This window comes from Halichoerus grypus, chromosome 1 (assembly GCF_964656455.1).
Source record: "Halichoerus grypus chromosome 1, mHalGry1.hap1.1, whole genome shotgun sequence".
Taxonomy (NCBI): Eukaryota; Metazoa; Chordata; class Mammalia; order Carnivora; family Phocidae; genus Halichoerus; species Halichoerus grypus.
In genome coordinates, this window is record NC_135712.1 from 48,008,081 (window position 1) to 48,027,751 (window position 19,671).

A 19,671-nucleotide genomic window follows, 5' to 3' on the forward strand; every position below is an offset into this window, starting at 1 on the left:
TGATCTAAAACTCACAGTAAATTAGGAATAGAGAGGAACTACCTTAAATTGATTTAAAAAAAAAAAAGTTTATAAAAAATCCTGCAGCTCACATCATACTTAATGGTGAAAAACTTGAAGCTTTCCCATTCTGCAGGTAGAGACAATGATGTTCTCTCTTACAACTCTGTTTCAACATCATATTGGAAGCACTAGCTTATACATTAAAACACAAAAAGGAAATAAAAGGTATACAGATTGGGAAGGAAAAAGCCAAACTATATTTATTTATAGATGACTTGATTATCTATGTAGAAAATCTGAAAGAGGGACACCCGGGTGGCTCAGTTGGTTAAGCATCTCCCTTCGGCTCAGGTCATGATCCTGGGATCCTGGGATCGAAACCCACATTGGGCTCCCTGCTCAATGGGGAGCCTGCTTCTCTCTCTCTCTGCCTGCTGCTCCCCCTGCTTGTACTCTCTCTCTCTTTCTGACAAATAAACAAATAAAATCTTAAAAAAAAAAAAGAAAATCTGAAAGAATCACCCAAAATTCCTGGAGCGAATTAGCAATTATAAGTTTGCAGGATACAAGGTTAAAATACAAAGTCAATCACTTTCCTATATACCAGGATTGAACAAGTGAAATTTGAAATTAAAAACATAATACCATTTACATTAGTAGCTACCCACAATATAGGTAATATCTATATGAGGAAAACTATAAAGCTCTGATGAACAAAATCAAAGAATTAAATAAATGGAGAGATATTCCATGTTCATGATAGAATATTCAGTACTGTCAAGATGTCAGTTTTTACCAACTTGATCTATAGATTCAGTGCAATTCTAACCAAAATCCCACCAACAAACTGATTCTAAATTTATGTGAAAAAGTAAAAAACCCAGAATAGTCAACACTATATTGAAAGAGAAGAAACAAAGTTGGAAGACTGATACTACTTGACTTTAAAAATTACCATAAAATATCTACAAAAGACACATCTGATAAAAGACTGTTATCCAAAACAGAGATCTTAAAATTCAACAATAAGAAAACAAACAACTTTATTTTAAAAATGGGCCAACGACTTTAACATACAAACACCTGAGAGATCATGAGATTGAGCACCCCCCATCAGGATCCTAGCTCAGTGGGGATTCTGCTTGAAGATTCTCTGCCCTTCTCCTTACTTGCACATGTTCTCTCTCTCTCTCTTTCTTGCTCTCAAATAAATAAATAAATAAAACTTAAAAAAAAAAGTTCAAAGGCTAGAAGGATATAAACCAAAAGCAGTTGTCCCTGTGTGATAGAATTATTGAGATACTTTTTCTTGTATTTTTTTACAATTTCAAATATTTACCTATGATAAGCAAGTCCCTCGTGTGCAATGACTGCTATGGTCTGAGTGTATCCCCCCAAATTCAAATGTTGAAATCCTAACCTCCAAAGATCATGGTATTAGGAGCTGGGGCCTTTGGAAAGTGCCTAAGCTCTGAGGATGGAGCCATTATGAATAGGATTACTACCTTATAAAAGAAGTTCCAGAAAGATCCCTAGCTCCTTCTACCATGTAAGGACTCAGTGAGAAGTCTGTGATCCAGAAGAGGACCCTCATCCAACCATGCTGACACCTTGATCTTGACTTCTAACCTCCAAAACTGCAAGAAATAAATTCCTATTGTTTATAAGCCACCCAATCTTAGGTATTTTGTTACAGCAGCCTAAATGGACTAAGATAATGACAAATGGTCTAGAAATAACTTTTTATTTCTAACCATCCCAATAGTCAGTAGCAGTAGGTGGATATAGGAGGAGTTAGATGTGAACCCAGGAGATAATCAGGTCCCCCACTGTTCCTGCTGTGTTATGTACAACACATAGGCCACATTGTAACAAATAATGTTATCTCACATACCCAACACAGCAAGATAAAAGAAATCACTAACCAAGGGTGCCTTGGTGGCTCAGTCAGTTAAGCATCTGCCTTTGGCTCAGGTCACGATCCCAGGGCCCTGGTATTGAGCCCCGCATCAGGCTCCCTGCTCAGCAAGGGGTTTGCTTCTTCCCCTCCCTTTCCCTCTGCCCCTCTCCAGCCCCGCTCCTATGCTCTCTCTCACTCTGCTCTCTCAAATAAATAAAATCTTTGAAAAAAAAAAAAAAGAAAGAAATCACCAACCAGTCTTGGTGTCCACATCAATCACATAGGCTGAGGCATAATTACTATATTGCCCTAGGTTTAAGTGAAAATGATAGGCTTCAGACACTACCCAGAGGTGCCTAAGAAGGCCTCATTCAGGACAGAGGGGCTGATGGTGACCATTCTAGGACAGCCCAGCACCAAGTCCACTGCAGACTTTCATAATCATCTTTGTTATATTGCATGGTTCACAATACAATTACTGAGAAATGGGATTCAGTGGTCCCCCAACTTCCAACTGTCACATGGAAAAGACATGCATGTGCGAGCAGGGGGCAGGGGCGAGGGGCAGAGGGAGAGGGAGAGAGAGGATCTTAAGCAGGCTCCACGCTCAGCACAGAGCCTGATGTGGGGCTCCATCTCACAAACCTGAGATCACGACCTGAGCCAAAATCAAGAGTTGTATGCTTAACTGACTGAACCACCCATGTACCCCGAGACTTATGCATTTTAATGCAGCATCCCAACTTGGTGATCAGGAAATCACAGTCCAGCTGGAAAAAAAATGAGAATTCTAAAACATATATTCCATGGACTGGAAGTGTCAGAAGAAAATGTGCTTTCCTTCTCTATCCCCAAAGCATGAAACCTGAGGCATCTTAAACTAAGAATGATTACAGAGCACATGACTCTTTGCTCATAAAACATCTTGGAAGAAACTGGGGCTGTACTTCTGGCTCTAAGTTGTAGATGAAGCAGGAAATGTTAAAATATTCTGGACGCTTTCACAAAGGCTCTAAGTCTAATACTGAATAAGAAACTCTTGGAAAAGATGGGGGATTAACAGGTGTGGGTTTTAAGTGTGTGCACTCTCCTTAGCTGACTCTTGGAAGTGTCCCCATGGCTCTGTCTTTGAGCGATGGAAGGAGATGAAGCCTTAGGCAGGCTGATGCACAGATACAAAGATACTTATGTTGTCAGAAGCAAAAAGGAAACTGTGAGTCACATAGAAAAGAAGAATTAAGTGTTTTAACAAGTTTTTTGCTTTTCCTAGAATTCTTACTAGGAAAAAAAGAGCAGCTTTGCCTTTCTTAATGCAACAAATATTATCTTTTCAGTTTGGGGATGAAGAACATGTTTATATATACAAAGCTAAGAGATTTTTTTTTTTTCCAATTTATACTTCTTCTGTTTCATTAAGGTCAAACAACATGCCTCCTAAGAGACAAATTGCTACATCTTCAGACTTAAAAAACCTAGAGTACTTAAGTTTACACAACTAAATCTTATAATATTTCTGTGCCTTTAGAGGCAAGAGTATGCTTCTGTTAAACACTAGTTATAATGGTTCTATACTACTGAAAAATATAGCAGTTTAAAAGAAAAAATTCTCACCTTGGTTTCCCTTAAGTTTACCAAATTTACTGAATTTTATCCAAAGCGTTACACTATCAGCAAATTATATGGTAGATGATGAGAGAAAAGAAGCAAAAACAATCTCATAACAGGGGCGTCTGTGTGGCTCAGTCATTAAGCATCTGCCTTCGGCTCAGGTCATGATCCTAGGGTCCTGGGATCGAGCCCCGCATCGGACTCCCTGCTCCGCGGGAGGCCTGCTTCTCCCTCTCCCACTCCCCCTGCTTGTATTCCCTCTCTTGCTGTGTCTCTCTCTGTCAAATAAATACATAAAATCTTTAAAAAAAAAATCTCATAACAACTCTTATCCATCTTCCAGCTTAAAGTACTTCACTTACTGTTTTTACTGGAAGATAGAAAGTGGTGCTTAAACCAATGTTCATTAATGCATACTTCAAGGAACTTGTTTCTGTTACTTCATTGGATTTTCAAAATGTAGATGATGAGGTTGGTGGATATGATGTCAAGCCCACACAAAAGGAATTAAACTATTATATATGAAACCAAGGCTTTTTTTGTTTAATCTTCAAGCTCACCTCCTAGTTTGCTAGAGAGTAAACCATGTATTCTGAAATCATTCAGTCCTGAGGTTTCGCCAACTTAGGGGTCTTCATAGTTTTAAGTTATCAGGAAAATGATGTCTCTCTGGTGGTGGCTAATGGTGGGAGTGGCTACCTCTTCTGTAATAACACATTGAGCATCTCTGTGACTTGTACATTTTGTCAGATTTGAAGGCTGGCCAACAAGAGATAAATTTACCCAAACAGAATAGTTATTAAAGAAGTGGAGTTGGAATCATGCTTTCCTGAAAATAAAGATGAAACTTCAAGTTTTGAGGGGAAACAGGGGGAAAGTTTAATTTTAAAGAGTGACTGAGTGGTTTCCACATCCCTCCCTCAATAATGATGAAGAATATATCACGTTATATGAATTATATCAATTGTACTTGTTATTTTAATGACTGAAGCCCTTCCTCCATCCCCCATGGAACTGTAAGCTCTTTGTGAGTGGAAAATATCTCCTCATCTTTGTATTCCCACTACCTACCTTGGTGCCTATAGACTGGAGACCTTTGATACCTATAATTGGATATCACAACTATGAGAATAACTGGAATTAAGGGCAGAATGTAACAAAGGAGAGTTAGAGGATGAGCATTCGTCTACATTCCCAAGACTGTCCTGGGAAGAGGACACTCCTCAATGCAACCATTCTAGATCTCTGGAAAGAAACACTAAATACCTAATATCTTGTAGAAGTGAAAAAAGAAACAAAAGAGCTCTCTAATAATTATAGACTACAAAATGTCATGAGCTTCCTTTTCAGAGTTATGTAACAGAGGTGCCATAACCAATTAGAGATGATGTCATAAATGTAGTCAGTGAACATTGGACTTTCAGTTTCCTTCCAAATCAAGAGTTAATTCTTGATCCCTAAAACAGAGCTGGCCTACTCATTTGGCCACAATAACTTGGTGAGTACATCCCATAATGATGGTCAGCATCCTTGCTCTGGCTCTACAGTCACAGTTGAGAATGCTTTTAGGTGGTTTTGTTTTCTAAGATAATTTTCCTTGTAGAAGGAAACAAATGTTACAAGACAACTTACCTTGACTGTAAGATCAGGCACATCTTTAATAAATTATAGATTGACTTGATGGCACTAATTAGTCTTTTGTAGATTTGGTTAACATTACATGAATTTTATGATAATGTAATAATGCCCAGCAGCCTGACCATCATTGTCAAGATGTACCAGTCAAAATGTTGGAACTGGGTCTTCTTACTGGCCTCCCTGCCTCCATTCTTGTTCTGCCTCACTCATTTTCTTCTCTCATGCAAAAATGACCATTCTCAAATATAAAACTAAACATAAAACCACACTCATCTCTGTAAGACCCTTTAATGGCATCCAGTTGCCTTCAAAAGGAAGTCTAAATGGCCCTGAATGATTTCCCTTTGACTACCTCTTGGCCTCAATCCCTCACACCCCCTCCTGTGCTCTATGTTCAGACAGTTTAACAATTTACAGTCTCCGATTGTGACCTGTCACTCTCATCACTTCAGATCAGTGATTCTCCACAAGGAGTAATTTTATCCTCAGGAGACATTTAGCAATGTCTGGAGACATTTTTGGTGATCACAACTCACGAGATGCTACTGGCATCAAGTGGGTAGAGGCCAGAGAGGCTGCTAAACATCCTATGGTGCAAAAAACAATCCCTCATATCAAAGAATTAACCAGCCCAAAACGTCTATGGTACCTTCGTTGAGAAACTCTGCCTTAGATAAATGAATGATAGCAAACTACGTGTAACAAACCTTGAGAGAAGTCCCTTTAAAACAGTGTCTCCAAAAAAAGTTGGCAAACTATGGCCCGTGGTCCAAATCTGGCCCCCTGCCCGTTTTTGTAAGTAGAATTGTATTGGCACACAGCCATGTGTATTCTTTATGCACTGCCATCTTGTCTCTGGTGCTTTTGCAGCAGAGATGAGTAGTTGTGGCAGAGACCATACAGCCCACAAACTAAAATATTTTCTATCTGGCTCTTTACAGAAAAATTTGTCAACTCCTGCTCTAAAACACCTCTTTTGTTCCATTCCTAATATTGCAGCAAATGTAGTATACAATTATGACTATAGGAAAGAAAATTTTTTTTCAAATGGCACACTATTTCTGCTTTAGAAGAGAAAATATAAGCATAAGTTAACAACTGGATTTCAAACTACTCTTCTGAGAAAAGCATTTCCTGTGAACTAGTAATGAGCTTTTCCGGCAAGATATCATTAAAAAGAGAAGTTTAGGGCTAGCCAGAAGTAGTTGGGGGTGGGAGAGGTGAAGTGGGGTGAGAAAAACTTAGTCACCAGATCTTACTATTTCCTCCTTAGAAATCCCTCAGCCCAGTATAAGCTGAACATAGCCTAACATGCCTTTTGAGGCAGGCAGATCCTATCACTTCTCAGCTTCAGGCACTTGCTAAAATTTGCAAGCAGAGATGGTTAGGGGCAGAGACGCATGTGGCTATTATGAGGAAAATAGCTAATCAAACAAGCCTTTGGCAACCTCACTCAACTCCTCAAAAGCGAGAGCTTGTTTTGTTGTTGGATCTTCCTTTAACTTTTGCAGATTGCAAATAAAATGAAAAGCGGGTTAAAGCCGTAAAAGATATGTGACATTTGAAATATTTGCTAGGGTTTCCCCACATGGTTATTGTTGGTACATGTAACAGTTAAAAACACTGGTATGTTTCAGATGCATGAAATGTCAATTTAATGCATAAGCTCTTTTTTTTAATAATAAACATCGATTTATTGTGTTTATAGTGAAGGAAACTGATTCCTTATAACTACTGTGTAACCACATGCACATATATGCCACTCACTGCTTCTTACTTCATGAGGTATTTATAGTTAGGGCAGCTTCCCAGGAGTTAGAGGAGAGGGAGATGAGTTTTCAGGGTTCCTCAAGTGAGGCATATTTTCCCTGGGGGTGGACTGGGGAGGGTGCTACTCCTGTCATGGGGACATACACAAATCAGGCAAACCAAAATCAGAATCTTCCCAGATATCTCTGAAAAAAATAATGTGTGCAAGCAGTTTGAGAGTTAAGGCTTATAAAATAACTTAGAGATTGCCCTAAGGCCAAATGCCTACATCAGCAATATGATATACAAGGACTATTTGGTTTTACATCGTCATAAAACCAAATAGTGCCTTTGCGAAAATTATTTTAAAAAGTGCTTTCTATGAGGGATGTAGCTCTGAAAATGTGAGATGAAGTCTTACAAGACTGGGAAACTGAACCTAAGATTCCTATTAAGCTTGAGATCCTACAAGAAAGCTTTTCCTAGGAAAAAAAAGAAAGAAAACTTAAAACTGCATCAAGTAATTATTAAAAAAAACCTAAATATACGATGACCGTGAAAGAAATTCAATTATTAGTTGAAAATCTTCTCCAGTTTTAAAAAAAAAAAAGACAAATAAGATTTTTTAAGGTGAATTCTATGAAACTTCCAAAGTACAAATCATCTCAAGCTCTTCTAGAGAAGAGAAAAAGAGGAACATTCCCCAATGCATTCGGAGGCAAACATAATTTTAATACCAAAACTAGTAAAGGATAGCTTATAAAGAGACTGTCACAGGCAAATTTCACTCAGAAACAAAGTTGCAAAAGTTACAAACAAAATCTTAACAAACTAAACCCAGTAGTTAAAAAAAATACATATAACATCATGACTGAGTTGAGACTGTCATAGGAAATCAAGGGTGGTTTAATAGAGACTCTATAGATGTCCTTTACCACATTAACAGATTACTGGAGAAAAACAATGGGATCTCAACTTCCAGGGAAAAAATACTTGATAAAATTCAATACAAATTCATAACTAAAGATTTTGTGTGGTTTTTTTAAAACATTTTTTTCCAAATGGAATGAAGAGTCCCAAAGTAGGTAGACACGAACATAGAAATCTGAAATATCTGTTACTTTGAAGATCACTGGGAAAGAAGGAAACTACTTAATAAATAGTGATGACTGATGTGATTCTCCCTCAGGAAAAGAAAATGAAACTAAACCTCTCACATCCTACCATACACAAAAATCAAATCAATCCTAGATGGATTAAGGACATCAAATAGGTGGCAAAATTTTAAGATGTTTAACTTGGGAGAATATAGCCTCAGGGTAGGGGAGGTCATCTGAAGACATAGGAAGCACTAGCCATGAAAAAAAGTTATAACAAATTCATCCCTGTTAAAATTAAGAACTTCTATTCATCAAAAGATAGCATAAGCAAAGTGAAAAGACAAGTCAGGTACCAGAAGGACTTTAACTGCAACACATACAACTGACAAAGGCCAAGTAACTATATAAAAGCTCTTACATGTCAGGAAAAGACAAGCAACCCATTAGAAAAAGGGACATCACATCAACAGATGAATGGATAAAGAAGATGTGGTATATATATACAACAGAATATTATGCAGCCATCAAAAAACCCCGAAATCTTGCCATTTGCAACAACGTGGATAGAACTAAAGGGTATTATGCTAAGCAAAATAAGTCAATCAGAGAAAGACATGTATCATATGATCTCACTGATAGGAGGAATTCTTAATCTCAGGAAACAAACTGAGGGTTGCTGGAGTGGTGGGGGTGGGAGGGATGGGGTGGCTGGGTGATAGACATTGGGGAGGGTATGTGCTATGGTGAACACTGTGAATTGTGTAAGACTGATGAATCACAGACCTGTACCCCTGAAACAAATAATACATTATATGTTAAAAAAAAAAAAAAAAGAGAGAGAGAGAGAGAAGATAGTAGGAAGGGAAAAATGAAGGGGGAAAATCGGAGGGGGAGACGAACCATGAGAGACTATGGACTCTGAGAAACAGACTGAGGGTTCTAGAGGGGAGGGCGTGGGGGGATGGGTTAGCCTGGTGATGGGTATTAAAGAGGGCACGTACTGCATGGAGCACTGGGTGTTATACGCAAACAATGAATCATGGAACTCTACATCAAAAACTAATGATGTAATGTATGCTGATTAACATAACATAATAAAATAAAAAAAAAGAAAAAGGGACATCCATCTTGAACAGTTATTTCACAAAGAGAAAGGAGAAATGGCCAATTTATACACCATAAATGCCGAACCTCTTTGGCATCTTAATTTGTATTGTCTTAGTTACTAATAAAATGCTGTTTTATGCCCATTAGATTACCAGAAATTGCAAAGCCTGGAAATAAAAGTACTGGCAAGGACAGGGATCAAAAGGAATTTACGTATGTGCTGAGATGTGGAAACTGAACAGTCACTTGGGAAAACAATTGGGCATTATTTTCTCATGTGGAATAATAGCAGACACTGTGACCTAGCAATTCTGCATCCATCCCCAGAGCGAAATGTAAGAATGTACATGGTAGCAAAACCATAATTTAAAAAAAGAAACAATCTAAAAATTCTTCAACAGGAAATAGATACATTTTGTATAGCCTCACAAAGGTATATTATGCAACAGTGAATATGAGTGAATTATAATTATGTGTAACAACACCAAGGAATTGCAAAGTTGAGCAAAAAAAGCAAGTTGAAAAATATTGAGAATTGTAGCATTTGAATAAAGTTCAAGCAACAAAACTCAACAAAATATTCTTAAGGGTTACATACGTATAAAAATTGCCTCCAAAAAAGTAAGGATGAGATTGATGAACATAAACTTCAGGATAGTAGTTACCACATATTGGAGGGAAGAGAGAACAGTATTGTAATGTTCCAGTTCTCAATTTCGCTGTAAATTCGTGAATGTTCATGATTTTTCTTCAGAACTTATGTATGTTACCTGTTGTTTTGTATATATAAACATAATACAATAAATACTTTAATGCAAACACCGTTGATATAGAGAAACTTCAGAAAGTGAAGTCTGGAAACAGGTCTAGCAGAAAACACATGTGTTAACTCAAGGTTAATCAATTAAAGATAAGCTTGCTTCCACCAATAATAATAGCAAGCTGCCTTGCCTAATGTATTGCTCAGGGAACACCTGGTCTGGAGAATATGGGCCAGTAAGATTAAGATACTTCCTTAGATATTTACACAAATCACTAAGATAATGTGTCTGAAACAAGTTGAGATTGTGTTACAAATTTGTGTAGAAATGAAAAAAAAAAAAGGAGGTCATGAAGAGCAAATATTTTTTAATCTCATCGTCAAAATAGGAGTGAATGAGAACATGGACAACTACGTTGGGCCCACCTGCCTATCCTCACAGGGAAATGCAGTTTCAATCCTTTGTAGGGAAGGGGTCTCCTGAGCAGGGAAAGTGTGTCACCAAGTCACATCTGCGCAAAGATGCCAAACTTCTCCTTTACTCAGATCCCCTGTTCATCAAGAATCATTCTCATCAAAAACGAATGATGTAATGTATGGTGATTAACATAACATAATTAAAAAAAAAAAAAAAGAATCATTCTGACTGAAATTTTGTTTTCTTTTTCCAAGTAGTTTTTCCTCCCATGTTCCATCAAGTGAGTGATAGAATTATGAGGCTAGTTCAGTCTTTTTCATTATATATGTGTATCTGCATGTGTGTTTAAATCACACACACACACACACACACACACTTGCTGGTAGCAAAAGCCAGTCCTGTGTGGGTCTGGGCATCATGAGTCAGCTATCTCTGGACACCAACACCCCTGCCCCAAGCTGAGCAGACCATACAAAAAAGCCTTGCAACAACACCTTCTACAAAGCAACTAAAGGACTGCAGACAATCCAAGACAATGCCTGTCTAGAGTTTCCCTGAAACGGAGTGCAAATAGGAAGTCAGTTTGGGCATCAAATGCCTATTTGACTAAGGGAAAAGTTCTGAGCAACTGTCACCTACACAAGCACACTCTCTCTAGCTGATATGGAGGCTGCTTTCAAATGAATAATGGGACCAGGCAGCTTCTCCCCTCTGCTTTCCCATGGAAACAGATTTGTGACGGTATAATCTGGAGGCAGGGGGTGGCTTCCGCTATAAGATCAGCCCTAATTTATATCAAGTTCTGTATGCTGTCACCATGTGGCTGTGGCCTTTCTTAGGACACTCACTCTGCTGGCACAGGATCAATCTCATTTACAGATCGAACCACCAAATCCGTGAATCTCAAACAGGAGCTCCTGGTATGGCCTATCTTCTCATTTCAGAAAGTTAGTCATCAATAACAGACAACACTGCTGAAAAGAGCACTAAAAAAACACATGAAACAACAGTGCAATATAAAATACTGATACTTGCTTTTATTGATTGCTGGACATCATAGTTACCAACAGGTGATTTTAGAACACAGAAAGTTTTAAAAGTACATCGGCAGAAATTATTTTAGAATGGAGTAAGTAGGGCAGCTCACCCACTTGGATAATGGAAGGAATGACTTTTATACTGCCCTAAAAATTGATACCTGTCTGTTTCATTCCCAACAAAATGCATATAACTATTTATAAACGGGGAGAGAATGGGAGAGAAGGAGCAAGGCCAAATGAGCAAACAGAGACAAAAGCAGTAAATTCTGCAGGTAGAATTTGGGTTATCAATTTTTAGGGCAGTATAAAAGCTTGTTGAGACTGAGAAAACATGGTAAAGCTTTCTTTACACTTCACTGAAGAAAACTAAAGGCCCAGAATAATGAACTGGAAGCCTGGCCTTAGCCAGAAGCACCCTGCGACACACTCAGAATTTTCTAGTTTTGCATTTTATCTTAAAAATCTAAATCTTTTTTTCCTATTTGGTCTGTAATATATCCAAAGGAAAGCAGAAAGGCAGGATTCACTGATTTTACCTCTATGTGTGGTTTATAAAACCTTTAGGAATGTAAAAACTCAACACCCCACCACCTCCTCCATCTCTTAGAATATAATTAGGAAAATGTGCCATGCTCATTGGGGGTTTTGTGTACTCCCAGGCAGAGAGTAGGAGCTTAATCAATTAGCACAATAGACAAATATGAAAACAGAAAGAATAAAGTGTAACTAGATTTAACAGGGAAGAAAATCACTCTAACTTTAACTTGTAGACTGTTTTGTGCAACTAATTGAAGTCTTCCTACAGATGCTGCCAGATTGAAGAGGGAATAACAGTGTCACATGACTTCATGGAAAAATAGCTCTCTGTCTTTAACTATCAGAGATCCAGCATTCAGCTTTCAAAGAAGAATATTCTTCCTGAACCCTTGGGGATCTATGTCTCAGAAACCAAAGACAGAAGACCACAGGGCAATGATGTAGAATGAAATAAAAGAAATATTCCATTTTAGAACACACCGAGTGAGAAATATACAGTTATGAAAAACTTTTTCCTTAAAAAAATGAGGAACAGCGGTGCCTGGGTGGCTCAGTCTGTTAAGCATCTGCCTTCAGCTCAGGTCATGATCCCAGGGTTCTGGGAGCAAATCCTGCATCGGGCTCCCTGCTCAGTGGGAAGCCTGCTTCTCCCTCTCCCTCTGCCCTGCTGCTCCCCCTGCTTGTGCTCGCTCTCTCTCTCTCTGTCAAATTAATAAATATATAAAAAATTTTTTAAAATGAGAAATATCAGGTATTAGTCAATGGGTACAGAACTGAGTGGGTCCCTAAATTTTAGTAATGTCTAGAGTCGTTGAACTTGGAAATCAAGTTGGATATTATGCTTAGATATCAAGCATAATAGCTAAAACAATGACAAACTTTTACCAAAAGACTGGACTGTCCCATTCTACTTGATTTTACAGATACACACACACACACACACACACACTCACACACACAGAAGCTGAGAATGTGACTGCAATTTGTATGAGCACTGACCATTGTTGACATGGGGGTGTAATAACTTTGTAGTAATCAGAGATGATCTTGGCCCTACAGAGAAGCTATTCACAAACTTTCACCTGGATTTTCAAAGTATTTGAATAGAAACAAACAAACCAATCTCAGTTTCTCAGGGGCTAACTACTCATAACACCTTTCTTTCTTTCCACAATAGTCTATGTTGAACCTTTCCTACCCCTTAGCAGCTCCTTTGATATCCTAAAAAAGATGGCTGAAATTCACATCAAGCCATTTTGCTTTCACCTGCCAGTTTGATAAAGCAAGGAAATTTAAATACTACAAACTTATTTTTACGGTAGTTACATGTAAATGAATTTCAATTATCCACATGCATGGTTTACTACATCATTCATTACACACTATTTTTTCCAATCATTTTGCTTACAATCCATGATGTCTATACTCTTCTATCCCCAGCGGAAAGCAAGGACTATTAATGACTATTCTTTACTTGCCTAGACCAGGAAACCCAGCCAGCTTCAGTTTCCGTATCAGGGTAAAGCCAGGGGATTTAGAGTAGCATAATGAAGGCTTCATGATTTCCAGCCTCCCTAGAGTAAAGGATGATTTGCTGCAAGTCAGTGCATAGCTGGGACTGCCATGTTCCCTCCAGCATAGTACAGCAAGAAAAGTACTGCCCTGGGAGTCAGGGACCCAGGTTCTGGTCCTTTCTCCACCACTCTCACATCCCCGCAGAAGTTATATAACCTCACAGAGTCTCATGCCTCTCTGAGTCATGTCACTCTGAGTTAGTTAGTCTTTAGCTAACATCCCTTCCAGCTACAACCTTCTTTGAGTCTTCCCTCTTCTAGCTCTATGCTTTCACTGACTAAAACTTGGAAAAGTTCAACATTCATTGTTTGGAGATTTAATGGCTTTTGCAACCTCTGCCAAGCTGGGAATCACCTCCAGCTGTTCCTCCAGCTTTGGCCCTGTAGGGAGACAGTTGGAATGTTTTTTAATAAACAGGGCTAGCCCTTGGCTAAGCAGCAAATAGGTGCAATCTTTGTCTTACACTCCTCCCAACTTCCTTTATGGAATATACTTTGTGCCAGACAAGTCTCTTGTATCCCACAGAACTCAGGCCTCAGCAGTCAACAAAGCCAAAGGCAGACAATGGCTGACAGGTATTAAGATAGGATTCCAGAAACTGTGTTGGAATAGAAGATGCTTAGACAATAAAAAAGACCTTAAAGCATCCCCCACATCTGTCCCTCTCTTAATCATCCCCGTGTCTTCCAGTTACTCAGACTCAAGTTTTAAGTGCTGTCCTTGATTCCTCTTTCTTTTATACCCTTCATCTGATCCATCAGCAAATCCCGTCAGCTCTACCTTGATGTGGATCCAAAATTCAACTATACTTCACCATCCCTTTTATTATTCCTCTAGTTTAAATATTTGAGGGATAGTATATAGAGGGAAATAAAATAATAAATGAAGAGAAACAGGCTGCATTTAATGTGGTAGTCAGTAGACAGTAGAAAGAACATTTTTTGGTGAAAGAACACCATATGGAGGTATATTTTATTAATATAACTTTACAGCTAGTACTGAAGGGAACATACTTCTGATCTAGCTGTGGTAACAGTCTCCTAAACAGTCTCCCTGCTTCTGCCCATGCCGTCCAACAGCCCATTCCCCCCAGCAGCCAGAATAATCCAGTTAAAAGGTAAATAAAATCATGCTCAAACCCCGTACCCCCATGGCTTCCTAGCTCTCTAGGATTCAAAGCCAAAAATCTCACTATGGGATTACTGGACCCTACCGCCTCACTGACCTCCCTCCCTCTCACCTTTGCTTGCTCTGGCCCCACCTTCCTTGCCATTTTTTAGATACACCAGGCATGCTGCTTGGGACCTTCATTCTTGTTGTCACCCCTGCTTGGAAATCCATTCCCTCAGGGCCCCACAAGACCTCCTCCCTCTGTATCTTCAAGCCTCTGTTCTAATCTGCCTTTTAGAGGCTTTCGCAGACCATCTTGTATTAAAGACTGTGCACACACACACACACACACACACACACATCCTCTCTATCCCCTTGTTCTTTTTTATGTGTTATTCTATTTATCACCACCTGATATCGTATATATTTGCTTATTATCTTTTACTTTTCCTTCTCCCTGTCCTACACCAGAGCAGAACTGTGTCTTGTTTACTGTTGGACTTCTACTGCAGGCACAGTGCCTGCCATATCCTGAGCACTCAGATATTTGTGAGATAAATGGGCTGCAGAATGGATGAATCACTCTCCAATGCAGGAAGATACGTGTTGGTCCTTCCAGCTACTCTTCACAACACACCTACTACTATATTCTAGGAAGGTCACAACTAAACGATATCCAGCCCTGGTGAGACAGACTTGCTTTATTGCCTTCTTACAATAAAGCACTATATTGCTAGAAATCTTTTTTCTTTGCTTCATTATCTATTTCTCCAAATGTATAAAAGTACCTTCACTGTTATGTTACTATGATTGTACAATATTTCATTCAGTCTATCAAAATAGTTTCTTAGAATAAGCTCTAAGAAGGGGAGGATTTCAAGTGTTCAAACTCTGACTTCAATTATCTGAGGCCCTCGATGCCAATTCAAGGACAGGTAAACTAGTTTGTGGGAGTCTCTACCAGGAGCAAGCACTATGCTAAGAGCTTGATTAATGTTATCTCAATAAAGCTATGGTATTTACATAAATGTTCACATGAAGGTGACATAGAATCAATTACATAAATTAAGAAACTGAAGCTGGGGGCAGTTGAAATTTTTAGCCAAAGTTTAAGTGAAAGATGAGATTCTGACTCAAATCTGAATCCAAAATCCATTCTCTTTCAATACCAGAGACAAGACATTCATACCATTCGTGGGAAAAATCATTCTTTCTTCTTCTCCTCACTCACCAGCCCACAATTAATACTCTTTGGCTAAGGATTATTTGAGGGTTTACTCTAGAGAGTGTTCTAAAGAGTCATTCCCAAGCACAAACACTACAGCCTCTGAAACCAAGCCTATCTAACATGCAAAGTGACATCACTTTTTTCAAGGAAATGCACTTCAGCTTAGGAAAACACTCAAATACCGATGAAGACATAGCTACATATTTAATTCCATATAAGTTTAAAAACCTTTAAAACTACTATTCCAGACTAGTTTTCTGAAATAATAAAAAGAACTGATTTCCAAATATTGTGTAGTCCCCTGCAGTTCCTTCTCTCTGTAGACATTCCAGAAACCAGCCTTTCACTCAGGCACTACTTGGCGGTGCACTGGGCTATAAACAGGGAACACAACAGTGAACAGTAAGCACTATGAGTAGTAAAGAATTTGTAGAAAAGTCGATGTGTTTGAGGTATATTTATAAGGTAGGATTTTTTTTTTAAAGATTTTATTTATTTATTTGACAGAGAGAGACACAGTGAGAGAGGGAACACAAGCAGGGGGAGTGGGAGATGGAAAGCAGGCTTCCCATGGAGCAGGGAGCCCGATGCAGGGCTCCATCCCAGGACCCTGGGATCATGACCTGAGCCGAAGGCAGATGCTTAACGACTGAGCCACCCAGATGCCCCATAAGGTAGGATTAACAGAACTTTGTGATGGGTTGGATATAAAGGATAGGAGAGAGGGAGATGTCAAAAATGACTCCCAGTTTTCTGGTAGCTGCAGTTGGGTAGATGGTGATATTCTATTTGGGGAAGGAAACACAGCAGGAATATGTTTGGGGGAGGTGGGTGAAGAGAATGAATTCAGTATTAGATTTGGACTCTCAGTTGTCCATAAGAGTCCCAGTGGGATGTTGAGTGAGTAGTTGGCTATTTGAAGTCTAGAGCTTAGATGAGCTATCTGAACTTGACATTTAAATGTAGAAATAGTTGCAGTCACTTAGAGAGAGAACACAGAGTGTTAAGGGGATGGAGTCATGACAAACTAAAACATTTAAAGGTCAGGTAGAAAAGGAATGGACTAGCAAGGAAACATAACAGAATTTCTATCACATGATGCCTTCATATTACAACTCCCCTTGAAAAAGCCAGTGAGGTTGTTTACATGGCACCACTAAAGCAGGGCATATCCAGGAAGTCAGAGTAGACAATGTTTTCAACAGTTCTCTGATAGAGTCAAGACAGGTCGTGAATTGGCCAAAATAAAAAATTGTTTATGACCCACCCACAATTACGTAAGGCATTGAGTTTATTTTGATCCTTATCCCTTCCAAAAACACATTTTTATTTTTGAATACTTCAACCCCAATTTTACTATTTCTACTCTTTTTTATACTATTAAAGTTCTGGCTAATTGGTATAACTTGGCAAAGTCACTAAGCCTCTTAATAAATGAAACAATACAGATACTTTCCCTAATCTCATTCCCCTCTTATTCCCAGAGGGAACACCTATTCAGAATTTTTTCTCTTCTCCTATTGAACATTCATGTTGTTTACATGTTTTTGCTATTGCACATAGCTGCAGTCATTATCTCCAAACATTTCTTCCTGTGTACATGTGCTATGGTTTCTCTAGAGTATGGACCTTTAAGTTCCAATTACTGGTCAAAGGACACATACATCTTTGAGTTTACTAGTTATTGCTAAGTCCTCCGCCAAAAGACCACCAGCAATGTTGGAATTCCCATGTCTCCATATTATCACCAACACTTAAAGCATCACATTTTTCATTTTTGCCCCTCTGATGAGCATAAAATAGTTTCATTGTAAACCTAAGCATCATTTCATATTCACTTGGTTTCTCCTATATTGCTAGATTTTTAAAAATACATATTTTTAGGGGCACCTTGGTGGCTCAGTCAGTTAAGTGTCCAACTTGATTTCAGCTCAGGTCATGATGGTCAGGGTCATGAAATCAAGCCCTACATTGGGGAGGAAAGGAATTAAACAGGTAAAAAAACTGTTCAAAAGAATATGAGGATGAATCAAAAATTAACCTTGGGTTTGAGGAGTCTAAGCATCATGGTACCAAGCAAAATGAGGAATAGAAGAGGAAAAGATTTGGGGACACAGTGTCAGGGTGGAGAAATGATGATAATTTCAGTTTTGTGTTTATTGAGTTTAAGGCTCACATGGAACAGCCAAGTGGAGACATTCAAGAGGCTTCTGGAATAAGGGCCTGGAATCCAGGGGACAGATCTTAGCTTGAGATGTGTGTAGGAATTATCAACTTACAAACAGAAAGTAAAGTCATGGCTGGAGGTCAGACTGCTCAGAAAGACTATGAGGATTATAAGAATAGGAAGGATGGACAGGGGGTGCCTGGGTGGCTCAGTTGGTTAAGCATCTGCTTTCAGCTTAGGTCATGATCCCAGAGTCCTGGCATTGAGCCCCTCATCAGGCTCCCTGGTCAGTGGGGAGTCTGCTTCTCCCTCCCCCTCTACCTGCCTCTCCCCCTGCTTGTGCTCTCTCTCTCTCTCTGTGTCAAATAAATAAATAAAATCTTAAAAAAAAAAAGGAAGGATGGACAGAAACCCAGGAAACAGGATCAGGATGTAGAGATTAGCCAAAGAAGAGAAACTAAAAAGGAGACCTAAGAAAGACTGGTCAGAAAAATAGGAGAAAATCCAGGAAGATATGATGCCACCAAAGGAGTCAAAAGTTTTAAATAGCAAAGAGTGACCAGTGTCAAATGGTCATGAGATCACTTAGACAAAATCAGTGAAAAGCATTGGGTAAATTTAGACACAATGTAATCATTGGTGATCTTGGAAAGATCTGTGAAGTTACCAGCATATGGATTATCCCTAAAATAAAATATGGATTTCCCTATAAAATATGGATATTTTAAGAGTATCTATGCCACAAAAAAAGGCTAATTGTTCTCTTTAAAGCATACCTTTTCAGCCTATAGGCTCCGCTTTGTTGAGCTGAAAGAGGAATGAGTTAATAGATGACAGGTCAGGTCCCCTACAGCTCTCACAGGCTATTAAACAACTCTAAACTATCCTGTGCTTCACCCTTCCTGGGCATAGCCCATACTAACTCTAATCCTTCCTTTCCATCCCCTTAACTTCTGCTTTGTGGAAACTGTGGGTCAATGGCCCCTTATATAAGGTCTATTTTTTCTGAGATGTGCACTCATCTTTTGGCTTTAGTCCCTACCTACTGATAGTGAGAACATCAATGATCACCACCGAACATTGTACACACCATTGAACAGGTAGAACTGTGCACTAAGGGCAGGAATTGTGCATTTACTAATTTTGGGAATTTAGGATTCTTTTTTTTTTTTTTTTTTTTTTTAAAGATTTTATTTATTTATTTGAGACAGAGAGAATGAGAGAGAGCACATGAGAAGGGGGAGGGTCAGAGGGAGAAGCAGGCTCCCTGCCGAGCAGGGAGCCCGATGCGGGACTCGATCCAGGGACTCCAGGATCATGACCTGAGCCGAAGGCAGTCGCTTAACCAACTGAGCCACCCAGGCGCCCAGGAATTTAGGATTCTTGAGGGCAGGAATTGTATACTTACTAATCTTGGGAAGCTAGGTCTTAGGTGGTACCCAGCAAACAGTAATCACTCAAACCATTTATTTGGGGAGCACTTGAGTGGTGCAGTCAGTTAAGCGTCCAACTCGGTTTCATTTCAAGTTGTGATCTCAGGGTTGTGAGATTGGGCTCCATCTCAGGCTCTGCACTCAGCACGGAATCTGCTTCAGATTCTCTCTCCCTCTCCCTCTGCCCCTCCTGCTCATGTTCGTACTCTCGGTCTAAAATAAATAAATAAATAAATCTTAAAAAAAAAACATTTATTTTTGGATAAATGGAGGAACTGTGACTTCACAATACTACATG

At 39.0% G+C, this 19,671-nt stretch overlaps 1 pseudogene; it reads left to right on the forward strand.

Moving 5' to 3' along the window:
* Positions 1-5,651: 5,651 nt before the first annotated feature.
* LOC118552286 (ATP synthase peripheral stalk subunit b, mitochondrial pseudogene) overlaps positions 5,652-19,671 on the forward strand; it is a 36,091-nt pseudogene continuing 22,071 nt past the window's right edge.